The 19,365-nt window shown below is 45.7% G+C and overlaps 1 protein-coding gene across 3 annotated transcripts in view; it reads right to left on the bottom strand.

Annotated features, from left to right (window-relative positions):
* Positions 1-19,365, bottom strand: part of EPHB1 (EPH receptor B1) — a 474,027-nt gene that overhangs the window by 386,040 nt on the left and 68,622 nt on the right. The window lies entirely within an intron of this gene.

Genomic DNA, 19,365 nt, shown 5'->3' with positions numbered 1-19,365 from the left:
TGTGTCCACCACTGTGCTGGAAGCTTCTCTGGGGACTCTTGAAAGGAGGGGACCTCATATCTGCCACCAAAGAAGAGGCCAAGGGGACAGGCAGGGAGTTGGCATTTACAACATGTACCAGTTCTGCGCACTGTAAAATGGCATCCACATTACAACTTTCTCACCAACTTCATAAAATACATTTTATTGGCATTGTTATGGTTCTAACTCAGACAACTTCATAAAATTTTTCCTTCCTACGAAGAGGGTGCTGTTACACATTCACTCATTTGAAAGACAGAAGTTCAATTGCCAAGGCCCATTTCATTAAACATGCACACTAAGACACTATTTTGTAAAGGACTAGGGCATACACAGACTATTTATAGTGCTTTAATTTAGAGGTTTTTAATGCAACCAACTACACGGAGATGTAAAAAAGAAAAAAAAAGACAGAAAACATGTTTTCATCAAAATTTAAAAATTGGGTAACATCCCCTTGAAAATACAGAAGATGAGGCAATGCCCATATAACTAGATGGGTAATGGGCTCATCTATCTCCATGGCCCCCATCATGCCATCTCACCTGCTTACAAAACCTGTAGTGCCTGGCAAGCCTGAGGCCCTGCTCTAGATGACTCACACACACTATCACAGGAGTCTCCTACAGGCCAAGCCCTGTGCCAGGCACCATGGGGAACTAATCGAGTAAGACCTGATCTCTGTGCCCCAGCGATTCATTCTACCTGGAGAGACAGATAGACACACAGAAATAACTGACCAAAACAGGAATGAGAACAAGACAATAATGGAGGAGCCAAGTGGAGATAAAGAGATCTCGCAGGCAGAGAGAAGCAATGGGGTCCCACAAAGAAATGTGACTCCTTGCTCCAGCCCCAAGACTTTCTAGTGGGATGGCCTAGAGTCCCTAATGAGGTGTCAGTCCTAGCCCATCCTAAACTAATCCTTAACAAAGCAGAAGCACATTCTACTTTTCACTTGTTTTTCCCAAAAAGTGCCCCAGGGTCCACAGTAGAATCACTTGGAAGCTTTTTCATCCCACACACAAACAGTCCCCACTATCTAAGGAGTCAGACTCCCTCCTTACAGGGGTGAGGGGTGATGGGTGAGGGGTTTCTGCTCACAGGGACATAGAAAACTCTTGCCAGGTGGCTCTGAGGTCCATATCGTATTACTCAACCACCGCCCGGCCCTATGCCAGAGCCCATTCAGGCTACAACCTCTCCATCAGGGATTTGTCCACAGCACTGGTCATCCTACTCAGGGATAGCCTGGCCTGAGGCTAGACCTAGTCAGGAGACCAGGATTTGGCATCCTTGGTCTTGTGCTTGAGCGCATGGCACAGCAGGGCTTCCAAAGTGTGCCCAAGGGCAGAGGTATTTTAAAGACATGCCAGTGTCCTCTTCTCATAACCTAAAACCTCTTTCTTGGCTCCTGTCACATTCTCTTCCCCAGGATTCATTCTACCCCCTCCTGTCTCATGAGAGGCAGTGGCTGATGACACAGCCAGAACACCCAACAATAAAGTAACAGGCTTTAGGAGTCCAGGTGAAGCTCAGATCATTCATTCTTTCAAGGACAGGAATTAGCCACCAGCCAATAATAAGCATGGTAAGGACAGGGCTGAGCCCATTCATTGTGCACTGATGATGGGAGAGCACAGGACTCTGCAGAATCAGCAGCAGCGGGGTGACAAAGACAATTCCTTGGGCCTGAACGATCTAGTTCACATCCTAACCCTGAGAGTTCCAGATTATGTATCTTAGCCTGTCAACCTCTGAATCTGTAAAATAGGGATCATATTTGGGGGCTGCACATTGAGAATCAAATGAGAGGACTTAACACAATGTCTGGCAAAAGGAGGCAGTATGCAAATAAATATTGGTTCTCTTCCATCTGAACATTATTTGATGAATTAATGAATATACAATAGAAAAAAAAAGAATTTACTTGAACATGTTCCAGACCACTTCTAATTACTCCATTCTTTTGTTTTTATTAGAATTTCCCTGGGAGTAGCGTGTTCACCTTCATTTTCTAGCTTCAAAGTTACATGCAAAAAAGCTGCCTTCTTTTTATGTACTTCTCTTGTAATTAGGGTACACTGCCACCAGGTGGTGGTGGCTGCTTTGGGCTCATTAGCAAGCTGGAAGCTCATGAGTTGTCTTAGATCTAGCTACCACCATGAATTTTCCAGATATTAATTTTCAAAGAGCAAGAAAGGCTACATATGATTGATTAGAAGATTCTATTAAGTGAAGGATTTTTTTTAAAGGAAAGTGCTAAGCAATTATTCTCCCATGACTTTCAAGCATAGCATGAGAGGGTAAGGCTTTAAATTTGGGCAAAATAGATGACATAATAGAAAGAACTAATTGACCAACAGGATAATAACATTTTAGAATAAACTGCTAGGAGACTGTAGAGAAGACACTCAGGGGATGTTCCCAAGAGCTAAAATAAGCCCAGAAAAGCTATGAGGGGACAAAGAGATTAGGACAAAAAAAATCAGGAAACCAGGATTTTCTTTGGGCTCTGCTACCCAACACACTGTGAGCCCCTGCCCAGATCACCAAACTTTTCTATGCCTCACTTTCCTCACTATAAAAGGAGATGAGGGCGTAAAGGGTCTCTTGTGGCTCCCGTGACCTCAGCTGACACATATCTTCAACCTTTCTGTGTTGCATCTCCCTGATCCGAGCCTCTGTCTTCCCTTGTGATGATAAATCTCCACCGCAGGCAGACCCCAAAGCAGTTGCATGAAATCTGATCACTGGTGCCTGAGGGTGTTAAGGGGCCAGAGTGGGAGACCAGCACAGTCCGGGACCAATGAGTCCCTAAAACTTCTCAAATAGTCCCAAAGCTCAATCCCACTCAAACCACATCCCAGTTCTGTACTCCCTATACTCCTGCCCTCACTGCTTGTCTGTTCTTGGGGTCCACCTAGATGCCATCTCCTCTTTGTGTATGGCTATGTGCGTGGCTGTGTAACATCCAGTGCCTGTTCTGTGGGGCAGGGATCACAGCTTTTCTTATCTAGAGAGCACCCTCAACGGAGAAACAGCATGAATGAGACTATTCATGTTCCCTGCTTTCCTTTGAAATCCTCCTTGTATGGATGTGGTAAAAAAAACAAAAACAAAAAAATCCATCAAATAGCCCCTAACATCTAGCTCCTTCATATTGGCTAATTCTCAATCTTTGGCAGCCAGGGGAGAACTTTCTGTAAGATTCCATTCCTTTGAAAAAATCATGCTTGTAAAAATATGAGCAAACAAGTCCTAAGGAAGCCCCAGGCCAAGAACACTTCTCTCTTGCCCACTAAGATTCAGCCCCGCAGGCCTCCTTTCCAACAGCCGCACACCTCCCCTGCTCCAACAAAGTCTGCACAGCAAGACTGGTTGTCGCCTCCCCTGCCATCATTCTGGGCAGCTGGAGCATCCTGCACAGCAGCCTGAACCCTATGGGAACCCTCTGGTGGTCATTCTCAAGCTTATGTCAACAACATCTGCACCCACATGAACCAAGAGGAATGACAATCAGGGATTCTTTAGGAGTAAACCAGGTTTTAAAACATCATTTAAAAAAATTAATCTCCATTTAAAACATCAATTTGCCTTTTTATGGCCAAAAATATACACTGCAGCTCAAAGAATCATGAAATAGAAAATACATTCTTCAGCTACGGGGTACTTGAAAGACGAGGTTATTTTAATCTTTTAAAGAAAGTTTTACAAATAGGTCCCAATACGCTCCTGACACATTGGTTGCTAGTAGTCTCCATAGAGAAGGGGCTGCAGCCACTCTTTTAACTGCAGGGACACGCTGGCCTGCAGCCACATGAACAACTAGCGATCATCCTTTTTCAATATCAACTCTATGAGTCAAACCTCAGCATGAACGCATTAAGAGGTAGGTATTTGCTGATGACTAATTTCGGTAAGTTAAAGTCATTACCTAAACTCATCAGAATATTAAAATGATAAAATAACCTTTTATTAACAGTAGCCTCCTCTATAAATATAGAAACAATGTCTTCTTTCTTTAAACAAATTTATTCGAGATTCGTCACTTGGGAATTGGAAAAGTAGGAGAGCTTCTATTTCTTTTCCGGTCAATAAATTAGCAGGAAGGAGAAGGTAAATGCTGAAGTCGCTGCATAATAAACAATATTGCATTTCTTATCTTGATTAAACTTAGGCTGATTCATATTTACTGTTATTTTTTAAGCCCGCATTTCATATTCATAACTGAAAAACTAACAACGCGTGTGCATGGTTTTGTTAAAATGTGCTTTTATTGAATGTAGATATTTATAATGTGTAAATAGGTGGTTTTAACCAAACAAAATAATTTGAACGTCTGTTATTTCTGTTACACTTTATTTGCTTAATATAGTTTTAAAAAATTCACCAAATATATATCATTTCCCTGCTAGATTGGAGATGGTTTCCCTCTTAATTTACAAATATCTGCTTCAATTTGTGTGAATAAAAAAAGTTCCTAAAAGATTACTACATTTTCAGATGCAAAATTAAACACAGACAAATGAAGTTAATTCTCTAAATGCACCTTTTAAAAAAAATCCTGCATCTGATTTATGAAAATCTAAGAGCTTAAATCCATTATTAATAATTTACTTTTTAATTGAAAAAGCTAAGTATAATATATGTTAAAATCATGCCTTGCATTGACTCTTGCAGTCAAATCAACTTTGGAACAAATAGGGACTGATCGTGCCTTTGGGGTGCTCAGTGTGTCCAGCGTGGCCCGGGACCAGGATGGCTCTGCCCACCGGGTTCCCAGTGGACAGCTCTCCCAGAGGGAGGACGCATCCCTTCTCCATCTCCAGACACCCCCTGCATCAACTTCTGCCCTCAAATGAAATGTGCACAGAAGATACAAACTGCTATGACATAACCTTTCTCTCAAACCTTTTTTATGAAGAAGCTTGCTGATTCTTGGTAGAGCGCCAGTCATTTCTTATTAGGACCAAAACAGCTCCCATACCTGCAGCCTCCAACCTTCAACCAAAGGAGGCCACAGGCAGGGAGACAGGAATCCCCAGGTTCTGATAAAGGGGATGCTGATGTGGGGCTGAGAATGGATACAGCCCTGGGGAGCCAGGGAAGCCCTGACACACCTTCCTTGGCCTTCCTCCTTCACAGAGCCACCATCTTCCTCCTTCAGTGGCCTGTCTTCTCACCTCCACCCAAGTCTGCTCCACTAGGCTGGATGTATCACATGCTAGGACAGGAATAGCACAGGCTTTGGAGTCAAGCTCTTCTGGACTGGACTCTTGGCTGCCATTTCTACTTCTGTTAGGCATGTCATCTCATCTCTGTGGGCCTCCATGTCCTTAACTATAAAGTGTTGTAGTCAAGATTCAAGATAATACTGGTAAAGACAGTAGGCCAGTGCCTGGCTGCTCTGTCAACATCAACAAATGTCATACGCACACATATGTGAATCTGTTCCCATTATCAGCTCCTCTGCAGGGCTGGCAGTAGCAATCATAAGAGCTAGAATCTGGAATCTACCACCAATAAATGCTGTCCAGCTCAGGAAGGAGAAGGGATCTCTGGTGTTCAGACACCAGTCCCGCTGGGATAGACCTGGTTTCTCCACAGTCCCTACCACCTCCAATATACGCACCAGTATCTCTCACTTCAAGAAAAGGCATGGCTAAGGCACTACCATCAGAAGTCCTATACCTGTTCAGATGTTAGCACAACTTCTCCCATGGTCGCCTGACCTCTGACAGAACCAAGAACCTGAATCCCAGACACTCTCTGGAAGCCAAAAGAGGCTGCCAACCCATTACACATGTGTCCACCCAACCGTGAGAGAGCGCCTCTAAATTACCCCCTGTTCACTTGACTGAGGAAGTAGCATTTGTTTTTATTTTCCAGGACAGACAGTCAATCACTCGTATGTGGCAGAAATAAAGATAAATACCACCCATTGAACTTTAAATCAAAATGCTAATCCCAGGCTGACTTCTCTGTCAAGGTCTGACACTGAAGTAATTCAGCAGGCTTTGATTATACCCAAAATTAATGCTCTGGTGGAGATTATGTCTATTAATCACAGATTTTGATGGTGTGGCTGTTCATGTTCCTCCACTGGGTGACATCCAAAACTGCCCTAATGGCCAGGAGACCTTTGCCTGGCTGTCCTCAATTCAAAGATTATAAGACAACCTCCAACTGGGAATATTTGAAAAGACCACCTGATGTTAACAGTAAAAAGCTCAAAGGGGAGGGCCATCTCTAAGAAACAGCTAGAAGGTGACATGTTCTGAGCATTAAAAAAAGGTAGAGCACTATTTTGTCTTTACTAATGACCAAAGAAGAGAGAATGGGACTGGCCAATCTGAATCCAGCAGAAAAGATCCTAGAGTGGATCCTGGGGATGATCACACCAAAGACAGTCCCAGGCAACCTGCCCTCACATCCCAAAAGACCACCCATAAGTCAGTTTGGTTTGTGTGGGGAGAAAAAAAAAAGAGAAAAGAACAAATCTTGGCTCCAGAGGTCTAAATGGGATAGTTAGGAATCCAGATTGGAATATCAAATGTCCATTTCATCTCTGCAAAGCTGGAGTCCCTAAACCTCCCCTTCAGTCTGAGCCTCTCACTCAATACCTATTTATTGGTTGCTTACCGTGTATCAGGCTCCATTCTAGGCACTGAAGAGATGTCTGAACAAAACAGAGTAAGATCCCTGTCATCATGCAGTTTGCATTCTAGGGAACCTGGCAATTGGTCTGGTCCAGTCTTCCATTCTCCACCCAAAGAGCCACAGAAGCTGGTCTGTTCCCTCTGTCCGAGCAGCCTTCGGCTATCAACCACACAGCTGCCAGGGCAACTTTCTTTCTTTCTTTCTTTTTTAAAGATTTATTTATTTATGATGGACAGAGAGAGATTGAGAGAGAGAAAGGCAGAGACACAGGAGGAGGGAGAAGCAGGCTCCACGCCGGGAGCCCCACGTGGGACTCGACCCCGGGACTCTAGGATCGCGCCCTGGGCCAGGGCAACTTTCTTAAAGGTAAGTGGTTCCCCTCCCTAAAATGGAGAGTCCATGCTTCTTAGGGGTCTGGTGGGCCTCCATAACCCTCTCACCTTACCTCTCCAAGCTCGAGGCACTTGAGAAATATACACAGAGCTGGTCAGGCTCCTGCCCCACGGTTGGCCGTTTGCTCTTGTGCATGCCCCACCTCCCTGCCCTTCACTTGTCAAATACCTCCTCGCCCTTCGAGATCAGCTTCAGAGCAGCTCCTCCAGATGCCCTAGGCCCTCCGCTAGACCCCACAGCACCCTCGCTTCTTTCAGCACCGGCACCCACCATGCTGAATTGCCAGTGCCTGCACATTTGCTCTTTCTCCCTCAAGACTGAACTCCATTTAGCCTGAAAAAGTGCTTTATATGTTCTCTAGTCCCAGCACAGTGTCTGGAGCATATTAGGTGCTCAATGAAAGTTTACTATCCTGAACCAATCATACCATAAAACCTAACTACCCTTTAGTACATTGTTTCCATGGAAAAATTGTGTTCCAAGTTCTGCTTGGCCTGTTGGGGACACGGCTTGCCCATTCACAGTCCCAGGGACAAATGTTGGTCCATTTGGCATGTCGTATCCTGTGCTGTGCCTCCCATCCAACCATTCCCAGGCAGTGTCACAGGGTCAGCGTGGAACCACCATCAGATTAAAGCTGGAGAGTCCAGTTGGGTTTGCCCCTACAGTCTCACTCACGGGGGGATGAGAGTCCCAAGGGACCTCAAGATGGTTTTTTGCCAGATGGTGGCTCATGGTCCTGGGACATTATCCCTAAGGTCAACTACAAAGGATTCAAGTTGACCCTAACCCTAATCCATGCATGCTTTGCAGAAAGTCAGGCTCCTGAGCACAAATATTCAAATCTTGTTTTCTCCACAGAGAAAATAAATTCACTTATAAAGAGTTTTTTAAATAAATAAATAATAAACCAGTATTATTGGCTACTGCTGCACCATACCCAATACCAGCACTACCTGGAAGTGTGAGCCACATCACCCTGAATGCATGGCCACAGCACTGAATATGCTGCCTCGCTGGGTCAGAAAGAGGCATCCTCTACAACTCTTCTCTGGTTCTTCTGATTATCAAGAAGAAAGCTTCAGGGATGCCTGGGTGGCTCAGTGGTTTGAGCTTCTGCTTTGGCTCAGGGCATGATCCTGGGGTCCTGGTATCAAATCCCACATTGGGCTCCCTGCAGGGAGCCTGCTTCTCCCTCTGCCTCTGTCTCTGCCTCTCTTCTGTCTCCCATGAATAAATATATAAAATATTTAAAAAAGAAGAAAGAAGAAGAAGAAGAAGGAGGAGGAGGAGGAGGAGGAGAAAGCTTCAGCTGGGGACTAGGGTGTCATTTAGCACTTCTCTCCCACATCCTCATTTCACTTTTTTAAGGAATCAAGAGCAAGTTTCAGACTCGGAGTCAAAAGTTAGATTTCAATACCCATCAATTTCAATGTCCTTATGTTTACAGTTATCTGCAATTTGTTAAGAAGTGAGATTTCAATTTGTGAGAAGTGAGATTTTTCCCTGACAGAGGTGAATCAAGTTTCCTTTTTGAAATACATTTATTCAAGGTTTTAAGTGACTTAAGGACAAATATTGGTTTTAAGTGATTTGACCAAGGACAGATATGCTAGCACCGGTGGTAACGGGGCAAAGGGAGAAATCATGGCAGGGACACTCAGATGGCAGAAGCTAGGGAGCTAGGGAGTGTCCCCAGTTTATATAGCAAATTTTCAGGGAGGTACAATAACTCAGACACTTCATTTGAAGATCTGGAAATTCAGTTCTCTTATGACATCCCAGATCACTTGTCAGCTGTCCCTGAATATGGAATCTCCACATTGGAAAATAAGGAAAGCTCAGAAGCACATATCTCCTTTGTAATGGGATTAGGGGGAGGCAATAAATCATATAAAATGGGCTGGGGGGAGTACTGAGCCAAGTCACAATGGCCTGAAGGCAGAGAAGGTGGAAAGTAATTTTCCATTTGTAGAGAGGCAACCTTTAGGAAAGCAAGGAGATGAAGAGTCAACCCCAATCATAGGAAAAAAATGTCCTCAAGGAAGTGGAGGCAGCGTGTGGGAACTGTCAAAGATGCTGGAAAAGAAGGGAGAAATATCAGAGGGGAAGGACAGGCCAGAAGCAAGCCTGTGTTGCTTGTTTCGGGGGGACATGAGCCAGTCTATAAACCTAGGGAAAATAAGATGGAGAAAGTGAGCCAGAAAAGGATGAGAAGGCATGGTCCCAGAGCACCTGCTGGCACCTAAATCTGCCCAGCTATGGGATCAGCAAGCTGGTCTAGGATTGGGGGATCAGGGCTCCAGCTCAACATGCCACAGCTCCCTTGTTAGATTCTGGAACTCTGTGGGTCCACGCCTAGCCTCCCAGCTGCTCTCCCAAGCTCTGGGGGAGATTGGGGCCCATACTTATGAGTGTTTTCAGAGCCCCGGGCAGTAATTTGCCTAGACAGGACACTGGATCTCCATTATGCCAACGAGGCACACCCTCTTAATGGTTCAATGATCTCCTCACTGGAGACCATGCTGAAATTTCTTTATTAGAAGGACTTAGGAGCAATTCTCTAGTTGGACGAGGGATGCCATTACAGTTTATATAAAGAGTAGGAAATCATTGTCCACTTCACAACTGGAGGGAGAGCATCGGAGGGGCCCTCTATTCCTTGGGCTGTTTATGGATGACATGCAAGCAAATGCAAAGTACCCAAACCCCAAGTCCTGAGGCCTCAGGATAGGAAGGACCTCCTGTGAAGAAGGGATCTTCTCTCCCAGGTTCTCCAGCGTTTCCCAGCCCATCTCCATCAAGACTCAGCTGCCCATAAGGGATCCCTTCACACTGAGGAATAGGACCAATAACAGTTAGTGAGTCTGCGTGTTTAACAGATTGCACCCTTAAGAAACCACAGCCTTCAGGGGTACCTGGGTGGCTCAGCAGTTGAGCGTCTGCCTTCGCCTCAGGGTGTGATTCCGGGGTTCTGGGATTGAGCTCTGCATCGGGCTTCCCGCAAGAAGCCTGTTTCTCCCTCTGCCTGTGTCTCTGCCTCTCTCTCTCTCTCTCTCTGTCTCTCATGAATAAATATATAAAATCTGAAAGAAAGAAAAAGAAAGAAGAAAGAAAGAAAGAAAAGAAAGAAGAAAGAAAGAAAGAAAGAAAGAAAGAAAGAAAGAAAGAAAGAAAAAAGAAAGAAAGAAAGAAAGAAAGAAAGAAAGAAAGAAAGAAAGAAAGAAAGAAAGAAAGAAAGAAAGAAAAAGAAAACACAGCCTTCAGAAAACAGCAGGCTGAACACACAGGATCTTCTCCTCCTGTAGGTAGAGGGGGGAAGAAACCCAGACCCACAGAGAGAATGAGCTAGAGAAAAGACTTCATTAAATTCCTTGATGAAAGCCCACGGACAAGTGCTTCCTTTTGAAGCAGGATGCAAAAAGTCATCGGCAAGAACAGAGATGGAGTCTCTCTGATTCTTAAATGTGGACTAGATCTCTGAGGAGCCCTGCAACACAAAAGACACACAAATAGGAAAAATGGTCAATTCAAAAAATAGTTTCCCTCAGCCCTTCCTCATCTTCCCCTGATCCCCATTAAAAAATTCTCTAATCGGTACCTTCAGATAGAAACAAGGCATTGTTTCTATCAGATCCAAGCAGCAAGAATAGGACACCATATTAAAAAAAATAGAGCAAACAGACAAAAGTGATCTTTAAAAGCTTAGAAAATTATTGTCAAAATATATGTATCTTTCAAACAATGGTTGTAGGATGAAGCAAAGGAACTCTCCCCACACAGAACAGGAAAGCAAAAGAAGAGCCATGAGGGCTCATGCCAGGCACCCAGCTCCCATTTGCAGCCTGCTAATACCAAGTTTACTTTCTAGGCCCCCTTTCTTAGAGGTTATTTGAAGTACTGTAGTCAAACAAGGGTATCAATCATGTAAGAGAAAGACAAGGGGCCAGGACACAGGGAGTGGATCAATCCACAAGATCAGAGCTGAGAAGTCCCCGGGCAGGGGCAGAGCGGGGGGCAGGGCCCACTGTGCAGCAACCCTGCAGAAAACCAGTCAGGACTGGAGCATGAGGGTGAAGAATTTCAGGAGGGAAGTCTCTGAAAAATGAGAGGGTGCAAGCTCAGTTACACAGTGTGATAGGGTGTTTAGAAATACTTTGTGGTAAACTTATTATGGGGGAAACTGGGGATATGATACTGGCGTATACTACAAAAAGGAAGGAAGGAAAGAAGGAGGGAAGGAAGGAAGGATGTAAACTACAAGAGGAAAAAAGAACAAGGAAGACAGCCTCCAAACATGTAACAGACCAAATTAAAGCATTATTTTGAGCAACTGGCACCATTTGAAAAAAAATGCTAGAAATACTTAATTTTGAATGGCTCAGGAGCGATGGCATTAGAAACTTGGACAAGAAAGACAAATCAACAGCATGTTGCTGGCCTTGTGGTGAACAACACTTCCAGATTATGATGTCATAAATGCTATGTGATGGATTTTGGCTTTTAGAATCAACCCACAGTCAAATTATGAAAAGTTCCACTGTGGTTAAAGAACTGAATACAAACATCGCCCTTCACAATGTAAAAGTGAAGGCACAGCTGACAAGACAGGATGAGCTGCTGGGGAGCAGGCAGTGCCACAGTCCTCCTCTTACAAAAAAAAAAAATCAAGAGATGTCATCTGCCGGACTAAGCAAGAAATAGAGATCTGGGTGTTCAGAGGAATGGGGTATGGAGAATGGGAAGGATAAACAGATTAAAGCTTCAATCTATTATTTCAGGTAAGTCAACAGACAGTGTATGCAAAAGTCCTCTGAATTTGATAAACCAAGACACATTGTGATACACATGTTACATAGGCATAATCACCAGAAGAGAAAAAAGTAAATACAATAAAAATGGTCACATATGAGAAGTCCGGCTGAGAACAGGAAGAGATAGAGCACGTCAGGCTCCCTGCGGGGAGCCTGTTTCTCCCTCAGTGTCTCTGCCTCTCTCTGTGTGTCTCTCATGAATAAATAAATAAAATAAAAAGTCTTTTAAAAAATAAGAAAATGCTGTTCGAGAAAAAAATTAAAGACTTTAATTATAATTTGTTTATGGGGCAGCCCCGGTGGCTCAGTGGTTTAGTGCTGCCTTCAGCCCAGGGCGTGATCCTGAAGACCCGGGATCGAGTCCCGCATTGGGCTCCCTGCATGGAGCCTGCTTCTCCTTCTGCCTGTGTCTCTGCCTCTCTCTCTCTCTGTCTCTAATAAATAAGTAAAATCTTCAAAAAAAAAAAAAAAACTTGTTTATGGGTGCCTGGCTGGTGCAGTTGGTAGAGCGTGCAACTCACGCAGTTGGTAGAGCATGCAACTCAAGCCCCACAATGGGTGTGGAGCCTCCTTAAAATAAATGAATTAATTAATTGGGAAATATGTATATTTAAAAGATAAAATGGATCAAAATAGTTATTTTTTGGCATTATAGCAAAATATGAGTCTCTACATTTGAAACGGTACTGCACTAGTGTTGTATCAGTGCTAATGCCCTGATTTTGATCCTTATAAGTATGGTAATGTAAGAGAATTTCCTTGTCTTTAGGAAACAAACACTGAAGCACTTAGCAATGGACAGGCATTGCACATACAACTTTCAAACAGTCCAGAAAATGACAGTTCTGTGTGTGTGTGTGCAGGAGAGAAAGTGGTAGAACATCGATGACTGAGAAATCTGAGCAAAGGCATGTATTAGTCTGCGAGGGCTGCTGTAACAAAGTACCACACACTGCGTGGGGTGGGAGGTGGCTTGCTTTCTTTCTTTCTTTCTTTCTTTCTTTCTTTCTTTCTTTTTTCTTTCTTTCTTTTTTAAAGATTTTATTAATTTATTCATGAGAGACACACAAAGAGAGGCAGAGACATGGGCAGACGGAGACGCAGGTTCCCTATGGGGAGCCCGATGTGGGACTCGATCCCAGAACCTCAAGATCATGCCCTGAGCCAAAGGCAGATGTTCGACTACTAAGCCACCCAGGTAGAGGAAGAGGGGGGCTTTCACAACAGAAATTTATCTTTCGACTATTCTGGAGACTGGGCGTCCAAGATCAAGGTACCTGCAGGGCTGGTTCCTTCTGGGGCTGTGAGGCAGACTCTGTTCCAGGCGTCTCCTCCAGCTTCTGGCAGTTTCTGGCCTCCCTCCGCTTCTTGGTACATCACCCCGATCTCTGCCTTCGTGTTCTCACGGCAATCTCCCTGTGTGTGTGAACTGTCCAAATCCCCCCTATTTTTTTTAATATTTTATTTATTTATTCATGAGAAACACACACAGAGAGACACAGAGAGAGAGGCAAAGACACAGGCAGAGGGAGAAGCAGGCTCCATGCGGGGAGGCTGACGTGGGACTCGATCCTGGGTCTCCAGGATCACACCGTGGGCCGAAGGTGGCACTAAACCACCCGGGCCACCCCAAATCTCCCCTATTTTATATGAACACCAGTCATATTGAATGAGGGGGTCTACCCTACTCCAGGATGGCCTCATCTTAGTTTAACCAATAAATATGCAACGACCCTAATTCCAAATGGTGTCATATTCTGAGGCATGGGAAGGGGGATGGTAAGGAATTCAACCTATCTTTTTTGGTGGGGGATACAATTCAACCTGTCACAAGGACATAATGGAGTTCTTTGTACTAAAAACTTTTCTGTAGGTCTAAAATTATTTCAAAATTAAAAGGTTTTTGTTAAGGATAAATGGAAAGGAGCTCTAAGAAGGGACTGAAGGGGAGGGTGTACAGAGGACAGCATGATCGGAGAAGCCTTCTCCGGCCCTTGGGGTTCTAAAAGCCCCCCAGGGAGGCAGTTGCTGAGAGGCACCTAAGGAAGGTGACAAAGTCCCCATGCCCCAAGAACAAAGAGAGTCTCCTACCCCTGCCCCTGCAGTGATGGACTCAGGTCCTTAAAGTGGAGGCTTACTCAGGATTTGGGTCAAGAACATGAACCAATTTTTTTCCCGTTTGAGGCAAGCATATAGCAGGGTGTCCTTGCCCAGCATCTCAATAGATGCTAGTGGTGGTTAATTAGAAGAATGTTGCTAAACAAAGACGCTAAATAATTGTGTGTTTCACAGAATTTTATTCCTTAACTAGTATCTCTTAAAAATAGCATACTCCATATGAGAGTTTTCCGTTTATTCAAATCATGTCTGAGAAGCAGCACATTTGCACAGCAATACTTCATTGACGAGGAGGAGGATGGGGATGGTAGGTACTTCCCAGAGTATGAACCGGGTGAGGGAAAGCCCCAACCTGCCAGCCTCAGGCAGCTCATATCTGAGCCACCCAGATCTTCTCTTCTAATGCCTCCAGAGATGGGACCCAGCAGCCATCCCGTGTGGCCCACCCCAGCCTCTGTCCCATTCTCCTGCAGTACAGAAACCAGTAAGGCGGCATCTTCCTAGCTAGAAGCTTCCAAACTTGAGAAGCACCATCAAGCCAATCCAGGTGTCCATGTACTGATTCAATGTCCACATGTGCCAGGACTATGCTGACCAGCCTCCAGGAAAGCATCACTGGACCCTCTCTGTGACCCTCACCCTCCTTTTGGTTGGAGACAACCTGCAGTCCCCAAACCAGCCTCACAGAGTCATTCTCCAGCCTTATGCACCTTGCTGGGCCCCCTAGACAACCACATAAATTGGAAAGGGCACCAAATAGGATTTCTACTTCTGGCTGTGCCGCTAACCCACTGCAAGATTCTTGGGGAATTAATTCAATCTCAGATCCCTAATCTGTAAAATAATTAGGTTGAGTCAGATGCTGGGAATTAACACACATTTTCACATCTAGTGACCCAACTGGGGATGAGTCTCTAAGAAGATTCTAACTGACGGGGAAGAGAGCAAGAGGACAACTTCCCAGCTTGAATGGCCCTACTTGTTTTAATCCCACTCAGGGAACTGGAAGGTCCATGCTAGACTTCTCCTGATAGCACTATATTCAGTCATATTCATCATGGGTCTATTAAGACCCCATGATCTTTTTTGTTCCCTCTCATTCATGGTTCTTTTTGCCTCCATCCTTTGCTGCAGTGATTTTTCACCAACTATTCACCAAAAGCCCAAATAGCGCTGAGATGTGAATTTTGCACATTTATTCCAACTTGAACATAATCTCTTTTCTTGAAAGCTGTCCAAGGTACCAAGCAGATGTCTTTCCTCGATGGGGTACCAAATGAGGGAAAATGAAGGTACAGATCACAGGACCTCAAGAGATAAAGCCTCTGAGGCCTGGTGTCCAGGAAGCCTTCCTCAGTCCAAGGAGGAGTGAAACAGGCCAATGGGTGTGGGGGATTCAGACGAGAAGGGTGAAAAGCAGGGGCAGGAAAAATGCATAAGTGAAGAGATGTTGGTGGGGCAGGGGGATGCCCATCTGAGGAGCAGCCCAGTCAGAACGTGAGGACCCAGGGTGGAGTGCCAAGGGAGGGCTGTTGCCCTACTTCTCATAAGTGCCCCTATACTCATTGCAATTTCACACACACACACACACACACACACACACACACACACCATCCACCACCTCCAGCTCCCCAGGGGAAGGAGTACTCTGGGCCAATCAATAAATTCCAGCCCCTTGGCATGGTGACTGGTTCAGAGATGAGCATGTGATCTAGGTTGGAATCACTCAGAATGAACCTCAGGACAGTGCAGGGACCAAGAAGTGAATCTCCCTGTTGCTGCTGTCGTCAGGACAACGGATCTGCTGCCCATGCTGGGAGAGCACGAGGCTAACCCTGACGAAGCGGGGCAGGAGCTGAGTCCTGCTAGCATATTGACTCGTGCCATGCCTGAAAGCAGCACCACACTGCTCCTGCAATCACACGGGCCACTACGGTGTGAGTCTCCGTGTGCATATGCATCGGTTCTGCTCACTGTCGCTCAGAACCAAAAGAATCGTCAAGGACACAGCCGTAAGCTCAGACCAAAGAGGAGAGAAAGCGCTAGACCAGGGTGTTAGAGAAACCTGGCCTCAGATGCTGGCACCACCACAGGGCAGCTGCGTGAGTCTGAATAAGCCACTTGGGTGCCACAAGCCCCAGCTTCCTCATCTACAAAGCGAGCATAATTCACGAGCTGATGTATGTGGAAAGGGAGGCTCCGTGAACATTGGTAGAATCTGTGGCACTTGTACGTGATGCTGTGGGAGACACTGCAGCACTCCGGGCAGAGAACTCGCTCTAAGGAAAGCGTGCGTTATGTTCATCAGCCTGGGCACGGTACAGGCTGCAGAGGGAATGATGCCCGCCCAGGGAGCCCGTCGCATAGCGCCCTCCAGCTGGAGAAGAGACCACGCACCCCTGGGTGTGGTAGCAGATGTTGGGTAGAGAGCTAGAGCCCAGGCCTCTTTCACACCACGGACCGTGCCTGCCACAGGGTGCTGAGGACGAAGTCACCTGCACCTCCACCACCTTTCCCCCAGTAAAATAGATAAACGACCCCTACCCTCTTTCTCTGGGACTGGGCAGAGAATTAACTATGAGCTCTACAAACTACTTTGTACTCCTCGTGGAAAAGCTGCGAGGTAGCTATAAGGGGTGATTAATTTTATGTCTCTAAATGTCTCGGTATCATTTGCCAAAATGATGATTTATTATTTAGACAACCTTTATATTTCCAAGGGGCTTTAAAATCATTTATAGTGGAGAATGAAATAAAACTGATTAGGGCCCTGAAAAACAGGAGTGGTGACGAGATGCACAAGGAGCTGGGGGTTATTTATCCAGAACCAGGGAAGGCAGATGAAGGACACAGCAAGCATCGTCAATTACATGCAAAGCAGTACCGCTGAGGAGAGGCCCATGTCTGGCCCATGTGAGATGAGGGGGAAAGAAGTGAGGAAAAAAGACTGCAATGCATCCGGACTGGTTTAGGCTAGACATCAAAATGATAACAGGAAGAACTTCCTAAATGTATACGGCTTCTAAGCTATGCATCTGAAAACGTTTTCCAGCACCTTCTATGTTATAATACTATCTGGGAGAAAATACAATATAGAAAGACAATACAGATATAGTCAGAGAATGACCATATTCTTCAAGGAATGACAGAGGATGAAAACCATGGTAGAAAACTGGGAGGCGAACGCATTATTTCCTTAAGGGAGAAAGAGTCAATACTGTGTGCCATGAGCCAAGCCATGGTGGAAGGTGGAGACTGGGGTATATTTACACACAGAGGAAAGTAGAGATGGCCCGGAGACACCATGGGTTGAGCAAGAACCACCAAATCTCTTTTCCTCCTTAAAAGTCTTCCTAGGCCACCAGATGATGGTGTATCTGGATCTCAGTAAAGCACTTCATGAAATGGCGGATCAGCTGGAAAGCTCTGGGCAGAGACAAGTACAAATTGGTGGATTCGCAGCTGTAAGAGCAGTAGCCAAAGAGGGCCCAGTGGAAGCAGCATCTCCTGTGAGATTTCACAGGCTCTGCTCTCTTTGGCATTTTCAGCAACCACTTGGATGAAACCCTGCAAGGGACACTCATCCAATCTCAATTGCTGGGATGCTCATCCAAAACCAACCTGATGAAATGAACAGTCCTGCATGCTTAGGTTCAAAATGATCCCATCAGAGCTAGAATAGATCTGGCTTGATGGGCAGTGACGTTGCCAAACTGCAGACCCATCGCCAAGCTTATAGAGTTGACTGACAGATGATCCCCACACCTCCACTGTGCCTTCCTCAGAGTAGGATTCCCCAACAGACAGGCCACCGACTGTTCCTTTTGGGATCGAAGGTGTGAAGCCTTGAACCCTAGGGCCCGTGCCAGGAGCAGTCACCTGCCCCTTTGGTCACTGACCTGGAGCCTGCCTGGCTTCTGCCTCATGACAGCTTCAGGTGATGGCTTGTGTCCCTTTGATCTGTCATCTCCTGTTATCTACTGTTTGTAACAGATCACCCTGAGATATAGTGGCTTGAGGCGATAACATGTTAGTCCTCCTCACAGTTCTGCAGGTTGACTGGGCTCAGCTGGGTAGTTCTCACTTGGGGTTGCTCAGAACATCGCAGTCAATGTTGGTAGAAGCTACAGTCATGAAAGCTCTTCCCAGTTTGGTAACCAAATGGCCCATTCACAAGGCTGGCAGGTGTGCTGGCTGGCATTATGGGAGCTCACCTGGGGCTGTCAACTGCAGTCCCTCCATGGACCTCTCCATGTGGCTTGGGCATCTTATACCATGACAACTGGGTTCCCGGAGTGAGCGTTCTAGGAGCAGAGTGCCAGAGACCCAGCTGGAAGCTGTGAGGCTGCCTATGACCTAGCTTCAGATGTCCCAGAACTTCTGCCACATTTTATTGGTTGAGTGAGTCACCAAAACCAGTCCAGACTCAAGGCGAGAGGCAGGAGACTACGCTGGCACAGGCCCATTGGTGAAGAGCAGGTGGGATGGCGGATACTGTTGTAGCCATTTTTGAACAATCATAATGGGCCACAGGTTTGAAAACATGAAGCACCACGATGAAGCTTGCAGCTGGCAAGGGCAAGGGGACACAGCTGCTGTGTGTCACACCCTGCAAGCCCCAGACCTAGACTCTTTAAGTCCAAGGTATACCAACCAGCAGTCAGCCCCAGCATGTTCAACACCTGGTCCTCACCTGCCGATCTCCTTCCAGAAACCCACTTGCCTCCCGGCACTTGAGCCCCAGCAGGTCCTGTCGCACTGCCATCCCGACCCTGGCACATCATGTCAACAGGAATTAACAGCCTCACCGCGCTGGACACACAAAGAACCAACCAGCACTCAGTGGAATGCAAGAACCCAGTATTATAACAGTAACAACAACAACAACAAAGTATGGTTCTTTTTGCAAATATTCGAAGAAAACATTCAGGGAAATCATGTTTGTTTTGGCTTATTGTGTGAGTTTGCAAGGTGAAGAATTCAATGGTTCATAAAGCTCATGTATTTGCTTCAAGTGTCAGTGCTTTTAAAAAGCAGCAGCAGGTGCTGGGGGAAGGGTGGACGGAAGGCCTTCAGCATCTGTGCGAACAGCTCACGTCTGACATCCTCTCCCCCATGGCTCCCCACTACCCTTGCCTGCTGTCTCTCTGCTGTTGAAGGCATCTGTCTGTGACATCATAGCCTGTTGCCATAGAAATTGATGCTATCACCGACTTCTGATTTCAGGCAATAGAATTTCTTTGTATTTACAATTTCCTAAGAGGATATCGGTGTGGATCTTCCTATGTATGATGTTCGTTCAGTGGGACACTTGGCAGTTCCCTGAGTATTCATTCGGTTCCCTGTCAATGATCGC

The sequence above is a fragment of the Canis lupus genome, chromosome 23 (genome assembly GCF_003254725.2).
Source record: "Canis lupus dingo isolate Sandy chromosome 23, ASM325472v2, whole genome shotgun sequence".
Classification (NCBI taxonomy): domain Eukaryota; kingdom Metazoa; phylum Chordata; class Mammalia; order Carnivora; family Canidae; genus Canis; species Canis lupus.
Note: the sequence above shows the minus strand (reverse complement) of the source record. Positions and strands in the feature narration are given on the sequence as shown.